Source organism: Glycine soja, chromosome 20 (assembly GCF_004193775.1).
Source record: "Glycine soja cultivar W05 chromosome 20, ASM419377v2, whole genome shotgun sequence".
Lineage (NCBI taxonomy): Eukaryota > Viridiplantae > Streptophyta > Magnoliopsida > Fabales > Fabaceae > Glycine > Glycine soja.
This window is the reverse complement of record NC_041021.1, coordinates 17,302,192-17,310,791: the sequence shown is the minus strand read 5'-3', so window position 1 is coordinate 17,310,791 and position 8,600 is coordinate 17,302,192. Positions and strand designations below refer to the sequence as shown.

The 8,600-nt window shown below is 38.6% G+C and overlaps 1 non-coding gene across 1 annotated transcript; it reads right to left on the bottom strand.

Annotated features, from left to right (window-relative positions):
- Nucleotides 1–489: 489 nt before the first annotated feature.
- Nucleotides 490–596, bottom strand: LOC114404026. The gene has a single exon (XR_003664786.1). It is a non-coding gene; the product is annotated as a small nucleolar RNA R71 (small nucleolar RNA).
- Nucleotides 597–8,600: the final 8,004 nt, after the last annotated feature.

The following is an 8,600-nucleotide window of genomic DNA, read 5'->3' as shown; positions in this document are numbered from 1 at the left end:
CTGAGCATTCTATTATTGGTGAGACTGAGCATTTTGTGGTTGATAATTTTGAACATCCTGATTTTGAGCATTATAGTCTTGAACATTCTGATTTTGAGCATTCTGAGAACATGGCCCAACCTCCACCCCATGAGAGGACTCTAAGGGAAATGGTTGCACCTGATTTCACCTATGAAAGCTTGTGCACCCAATACCCTGATGAGGATGTCCCATATGTTCTTAAAACTGGACTGATCCATTTGCTTCCAAAGTTTCATGGCCTTGCAGGTGAAGACCCGCATAAACATCTAAAAGAATTCCATATTGTCTGCTCCACCATGAAACCCCCAGATGTCCAAGAGGATCACATATTTCTAAAGGCTTTTCCTAATTCTTTAGAGGGAGTGGCAAAGGACTGGCTATATTACCTTGCTCCAAGATCCATCACGAGCTGGGATGACCTCAAGAGAGTATTCTTAGAAAAAAAATTTCCCTGCTTCTATGACCACGGTCATCAGAAAGGATATTTCAGGCATTAGGCAACTTAGTGGAGAGAGCTTATATGAATATTGGGAGAGATTTAAGAATCTATGTGCCTGTTGTCCTCACCACCAGATTTATGAGCAGCTTCTTCATCAATATTTTTATAAAGGACTCAGTAACATGGAGAGAAGTATGATAGATGCTGCTAGTGGTGGAGCCCTTGGAGACATGACTCCTGCTGAAGCCAGAAATTTAATTGAGAAGATGGCTTCAAACTCCCAGCAATTTAGTGCCAGAAGTGATGTTATTGTCATTAAAGGAGTGCATGAACTAGCCACGAATTCATCTTCATCAGCTGAGACTAAGAAGCTTGAAGGTAAACTAGATGCCTTGGTTAACCTGGTAACCCAACTAATTGGCCATGAATAAAAAATCTGCACCTGTCGCCAGACTCTGTGGTTTATGCTCCTCTGTCGACCACCACACAGACCTTTGCCCTTCTGTGCAACAATTTGAAGCAATTAAACAGCCTGAAGCTTATGCTACAAACATCTACAATAGACCTCCTCAACCTCAGTAGCAAAATCAGCCACAACAGAACAATTATGACCTCTCCAACAACAGGTACAATCCCGGGTGGAGGAATCATTCCAACCTTAGATGGTCAAATCCTTCACAACAGCAACAACAACAACAACAACCTTATTTCCAGAATGCTGCTGGCCCAAGCAGACCATACATTCCTCCATCAATCCAGCAGCAACAACAACAACAATAACAACCCTAGAAACAGCTAACAGTTGAGGCCCCTTCGCAACCTTCCCTTGAAGAACTTGTGAGGCAAATGACTATGCAAAACATGCAATTTCAACAAGAGACCAAAGCCTCCATTCAGAGCTTAACTAATCAGATGGGACAATTGGCTACACAGTTAAATCAACAACAGTCCCAGAATTCTGACAAATTACCTTCTCAATTTGTCCAAAATCCCAAAAATGTGAGTGACATTACATTGAGGTCGGGAAAGCAATGTTAAGGACCTCAACCAGTAGCATCTTCCTCATCCGCAAATGAACCTGCCCAACTTCACTCTACTCCAAAAAAAGATGATGACAAAAATTTAAAGAGTAAGTTACCTAACAATTTCTATGCAGGTGAATCTAAAGAGAAGCAGCATATCCCTCTTCTATTCCCTCCAAGAGCAATTTCCAAGAAAAAAATGGAAGAGACAGAGAAGGAGATATTGGAAACATTTAGAAAAGTAGAGGTAAACATACCTCTGCTGGATGCAATAAAGCAAATTCCAAGATATGCTAAATTCTTGAAAGAGCTGTGCACTCATAAGCAGAAGCTTAAAGGAAGTGAAAGAATTAGTATGGGCAGAAATGTCTCCGTGTTGATTGGTAAATTTGTTCAACAAATCCCTGAACAATTTAAAGATCCAGGTACATTCAGCATACCTTGTACTATAGGGAACAGTAAGTTTGACAATGCCATGCTAGATTTAGGAGCTTCTGTTAGTGTTATGCCTCTGTCTATTTTTAATTCTCTATCTCTTGGTCCTTTGCAGTCAACTGATGTGGTAATTCATTTAGCTAATAGAAGTGTTGCCTATCCTGCTGGTTTCATAGAGGATGTCTTAGTTAGAGTTGGCGAACTAATTTTCCCTGTTGATTTTTATATTTTGAATATGGAGGAGGGATTTTCTAAAGGATCAATTCCCATCATTCTAGGCAGACCTTTAATTCTCTATCTATGGAGTTTCGTGATATAACTATTCATTTTAATATTCTTGATGCTATGAAACACCCACCTGAAGATTTTTCTGTATTTCGTGCTGAAATAATTGACCATGTTGTTGATGAATACATGACTGATCTTCATTCTAATCTGCATGTCTGTCACTCTTCATGCATTGAGTCTGAATTTGTACTTGATCCTATGTCTGAATTTGATGTTGAGAGTGAATCTGAAATTTATATTGATTACATGTCTGGTGATGTTTTACCTCTTGAGATTGATTTTCTAGAGTCAGATAGAACTAACCATGTTTCAAGAAGTACACACACCTCTGACTTTCTTTATGAGGTACAGGCTGAGAAACCATCTATTTCTACCATTATCCAGCTGCCCACACCAGAATTGAAGCCTCTGCCATCAAATTTAAAATATACTTACTTAGATGAGAGCAAAAGTTTTCCAGTAATTATATCTGCCTCCCTTGCTGATGAGCAAGAGGAGAAGTTGTTATCAGTTCTCAAGAGCATAAGAAGGCTATAGGCTGGACCCTGGCGAACATTCCTAGTATTGGCCCATCCACATGTATGCATCGGATAAATTTAGAGGATGGGGCTAAACCAGTAAGACAGCCACAGAGAAGACTCAACCTGGTGATTCTTGATGTAGTAAAGAAGGAGGTAACCAAGCTTTTGCAAGCTGGAATCATTTATCCTATCTCCGACAGCCAATGGGTGAGTCCCATCCAGGTAGTCCCGAAGAAAACCGGCCTCATCGTGATCAAAAATGAGAAGGAGGAGCTGATTCCTACTCGGGTGCAGAACAGTTGGAGAGTTTGCATTGACTATAGGAGGCTGAACCAGGTTACCAAAAAGGACCATTTTCCACTGCCATTCATTGACCAGATGCTTGAACACCTGGCAGGTAAATCTCACTACTGTTTCCTTGATGGTTTTTCTGGTTATATGCAAATCACTATTGCTCCTGAGGATCAAGAAAAGACCACATTCACCTGCCCCTTTGGCACTTTTGCCTATAGGAGGATACCTTTCGGCCTGTGCAATGCCCCTGGTACCTTCCAGCGGTGCATGATCAGTATTTTTAGTGATTTTTTAGAAAATTGCATAGAGGTGTTTATGGATGATTTCACTATATATGGATCCTCTTTTGATGTTTGTTTGGATAGTCTAGAAAAGGTTTTGAATAGATGCATTGAAACTAACCTTGTTCTAAATTTTGAGAAATGTCATTTTATGGTTGAGCAAGGTATAGTTTTAGGCCACATTATTTCCAATAAAGGCATTGAAGTAGATCCTGCAAAAATTTTTGTTATTTCACAATTGCCTTACCCCTCTTGCGTGCGAGAGGTGCGATCTTTTCTTGGTCATGCAGGATTCTACAGGTGCTTTATAATAGATTTTAGCAAAGTAGCCCTTCCACTATCCAACTTGTTGCAAAAGGAGGTGGAGTTTGACTTTAATGATAAATGTAAAGAGGCTTTTGATTGCCTCAAAAGAGCATTGACTACCACCCCCATCATCCAGGCACCCGACTGGACAGCCCCTTTTGAGCTTATGTGTGATGCATCAAATTATGCATTGGGGGTTGTCCTTGCTCAGAAAATTGATAAATTTCCTAGGGTGATATATTATGCTTCTAGGACTTTAGATGCTGCCCAAGCGAATTATACTACTACTGATAAAGAGCTACTACCCATAGTTTTTGCTCTTGAAAAATTTCGTTCTTATTTGCTTGGTACTCGCATTATTGTTTATACTGACCATGCAGCTTTAAAGTACTTGTTGAAGAAGGCTGATTCAAAGTCTAGGTTGATCCGATGGATGCTCTGGCTCCAAGAGTTTGACTTGGAGATTCGTGATAGGAGTGGAGCACAAAATTTAGTTGTTGATCATTTGAGTCGGATCAAACATGTGTCTGATGAGGATTCACCCATTCGGGATGATTTCCCGAATGATCATTTGTATATACTGTATAGTATTTCTGATTCTCTTTCTACTCCTTGGTTTGCTAACATTGTCAATTATTTAGTTGCTTCTGTTTTTCCTCCCTTAGCATCTAAGGCTCGAAAAGATAAGATTAAAAGTGATGCTAAGCATTTTATTTGGGATGACCCCTACTTGTGGAAATTATGCAGTGATCAGGTCATTAGACGATGCATTCCAAATCATGAGACTGACTCAGTCCTATAGTTCTGTCATTCTTCCGCACTGGGAGGTCATCTGGGTGTTCAAAGGACAGCTCGCAAAGTGTTTGACTTTGGCTTTTATTGGCCCACCATCTTTAAAGATGCGTGGACGATTTGTAGCACTTGTGAGCAGTGTCAGAGAGCAGGAAGTGCACTTACATGGAAACAACAAATGCCTCAGCAACCTATGCTATTCTGTGAGGTGTTTGATGTCTGAGGCATAGATTTCATGGGCCTTTTTCTTGTCTCTTTTGGTTATGTTTACATTCTCCTTGCAGTTGATTATGTTTCAAAATGGGTGGAAGCCAAGCCCACTAGATCTAATGATGCTAAGGTTATTGCAAATTTTGTTAGATCTAATCTGTTTTATAGGTTTGGAGTACCTAAAGCAATCATTAGTGATAAGGAACCCATTTTTGCAACAAATCAATGCATGCCTTGCTTAAAAAGTATGGGGTTGTACACAGGGTATCCACACCATACCACCCCCAAACCAATGGACAGGCAGAAATTTCTAACAGGGAGATCAAGAGAATTTTAGAGAAGATTGTGCAGCCAAGCAGGAAAGATTGGAGTACCAGGCTTGATAATGCTCTTTGGGCACATAGGACTACTTACAAAGCACCCATAGGAATGTCTCCTTATCGGGTTGTCTTTGGAAAGGCATGTCATCTTCTAGTGGAGATTGAGCACAAAGCATACTAGGCAGTGAAGACCTACAACTTCTCTATGGATTGAGCTGGTGAGGAAAGAAAGTTGCAACTGAGTGAGTTAGATGAGATCCGCCTAGAAGCATATGAGAATGCCAAGTTCTACAAAGAAAAGACCAAGAAGTTCCATGATAGCATGATAATTTAGAAGGACTTTAGGGTTGGGCAAAAAGTGATTGTATAATTCTAAGCTCAGACTCATGAGTGGTAAGTTGAGGTCTAAGTGGATTGGTCCTTTTGTTGTTACTAATGTTTTTCCTTATGGTACAGTTGAGATCAAAAGCGACTCCACAAACAAGAGCTTCAAGGTCAATGGACACCGACTTAAGCCATTCCTCACAAACCCTTCTTTAGTGGACGTAGTGGTGGAAGAGACTTCCTTACTCCACCATGACTTAGGGAGTTTTTCTTTTCCTATCTCCTCCTTTACTTTTATTACATTTGTCTGATTCTATTTGATGGTTTAATTGCTTTTAATCTTTTACTTGTGCTACATTGAGGACAATGTGTTGTTTAAGTATGGGGGGAGTGTTCTTTGGTTTTGCTAGTTTTGTTAATTTTGTTAGTTGTGTTAAATTTGTTAATTTTGTTAGTTTTGTTGGGTTTCTAGTTTAATATTTTAGGTCAATTTTGTTTGCATGTACAACTTTACATATTTTTCGTTGAATTATAGGATATGTTCAAGTAATGGGTAATTGTTTTGAAAATACAAGTCTCTTGACATTTTGTGATTAAAAGTCCTTGTTTTTCCTCTATATGTCATTATAGTTTTGAAAGCTCAATTTGAAAGTGATAAGTTTACCTTTGTGAGAATTTGAGACATCCATCATCATAATCTTTTGGTGTGTTTTGCCCCATTGATTGCTTTCACAATAGCCTTGGCTTGATTCTTGTTGATGCTTCCTAATTCACATGCATATTTGGAAATGATTTAGGCAATTTTGTTCTTATAAGCCTCTAGCCAAATGGACCTACCTTTAATTAATTCATCTGATAGCCCTTTTGAGCCTTGTTTCCCTTTCCTTGTTTTTAAGCTCACTACAAGCCTTAAGTGAAAAACCATGATATCACCTTACCCTTAAGGAATTTTGGAGCTTTGGAATTTTTTTGGGAATAAGTGTGGGGGGGTTTTGTTGGATAACATGTTTTGTTGGCTATGCTTCATGATGTATTTTTTGGGCCATACTGATGTACATTGTATATGAGTTAAATGTTGGACATGCTGCTGAATGATATGCTAGTTCTGAAATGCTACTGTTAAAAAAAATAAAAATAAATAAAGTTGAGTGAATAAGATCTTAAATGGAAAAAGAATTACGAGACTCTTGGCTCTACTCTTTGCATTTGAAATTTTATCTTTAGGTTTTCTTATTTTTTTTCTTAATATGCACTTATTCCCCATTGCTCCTCTATTCCTTTGGGATTTAGCTACTTATTCCATATTTTTCCCTACCTTGTCCTTGGCCCCATTACAACCTTAAAAGACCTTTTGATCCTCATGTGCTTGTGTTTATGGGTTGATTGTCAATTTTAGAATCTTGCCAAGTTTATGTGGTGTTGGTTTTCATGGGTGCTTTGAGGGTAAATAGTAGCCTAGACACTTGAGAGATAGAGTGTATATCTTGTGAGGCTTTATCACTTTTAATTCTTGAGCTGATTAACTATTTTGCCATGATTGGGGTGCTTGGATGATTTTCACGAATGTCTTGACTCTTTAGATCTCTTCACGTTAGATGTTACCCATTCCTTGATGTTCATTGAGAAATATGTAAATGTTTTTGTTTGTCTCTCTTTGATATCCTTGGTGATGCAATCCTACCCCGCAGAGGCATTGGATAGAAGACTCCAAGTAGATTGGGCCAGAGATCCAAGGGCAGGCCATAGGGTTCTCATGAGCCTTAGGGTAGATTTCGAGCCCATGGGCTAAGTATAAGCCCGCTTATCTTTGTAAATATTAGAATAGCTTTTTCCTTCATTTGGGCCTTGTATTTTGGCCATTCTAGTAGTATAGGGTTTTAGCCTTGTATTTCGGGCCATTTTTAGTAGTCTTTGTAGTATGGACTTTTTTTTGTATTTTCATGTATTTTGTCATGGGGGTGAGCTTAGCTATTATAGGGGGTGTGTAGCTAAGTTCTATCTTCTCATCTCAAGGAGGTGAGCTTAGCTATTAGAGAGGTGTGTGTAGCTAAGCTCTAGCTTCTTTAGGAATTTTTTCAAGGAAGCTTCTCAAGGAGGTTAGCTTAGTTATTAGAGGGGTGTGTGTAGCTAAGCTCTAGCTTCTCAAGTAAGTTTTCTCAAAGAAGCTTCTCAAGGAAGTTTTCTCAAGAAAGCTTCTCAAGGAAGCTACCTAGTCTATAAATAGAAACATGTGTAACACTTGTTGTAACTTTGATGAATGAGAGTCTTGTGAGACACAACTCAAAGTTCAACTTCTCTCCCTTTCTCTTCCTTCAATTTCATGCTCCCCCCCTCTCTCTTTCTCTCCCTCTTTCTTTTCCTCCATTGAAGCATCCTCTCCAAGCTTCTTATCCAAGGCTCATCTTGGTGGTGAAGCTCCTTCTTCCATGGCTTATTCCTTAATGGATGGCGCCTCCTCTCACCTCTTCTCCTTTGTCTTCCGCTGCATCTCCATGGTGGAAAACCACCATTAAAGGACCTCATTGAAGCTCAAAGATCCAGCCTCCATAGAAGCTCCACAAGCAAGCTTCCATCAAGTGGTAATCAGAGCACAAGAGCTTCAAGTAGGTGCTCCTTAAACCTCCATTAATTTTTTGCTTTACCTTCTCTTCCATTGTTGTTTCTTCATTTTTTCTCCATGTATCTCCTCACATGTCTTATGCTAAAAGTTTTTAACATGATTCTTTAGAGTTTGCACCGATTAAACTTGCTATAGAAGTTAGATTTGATTTTCTATGGTTCAAATTTCTTGTTCTTGAACCATGAATTGTGTTGAGTTTAGGTTCCTTTGAGTTTTGTCTTGTTATTTTTTGTGGCTGAAACCTAAACCATAAAATTCTTACAAAAATATTAAAGTAGAAGAAAACCTCAAAAATCTAGAGTGACTTGTTCACCTATTGTAGTTTTGTCATAGAAGTCATGTCTAGTCATGAAACTTGTCACATAAGATTTCTTATGTTGTGCTAAATTTTATTTTCTTGTTTCTTTGTCTAACTCATTTTTTCATGAGTGTATGAAATTCTTTTAGCCTATTATTTGATTTGAGTCAAATCTGTCATGTTAATTAGTCCTTAACATGTTCATGCAAAATTCTTAGAGTCTTTGATTGTGAACCTTTTCTTGAACTTTTAGGTTTCCTTATGATTGTGTCTATTGTGAATTTGAGTTTTGGTTATTGAATTGCTGGCTTAAATGTTGATCCTAAGTGAATATTGAACTCCTAAAACTGTGCTAAACAATCCTAGTGAGTTCAACATACATAGGAAGGTTGAAAGTAAGCCCAAGGCAATCAATATACCATGCTTAAA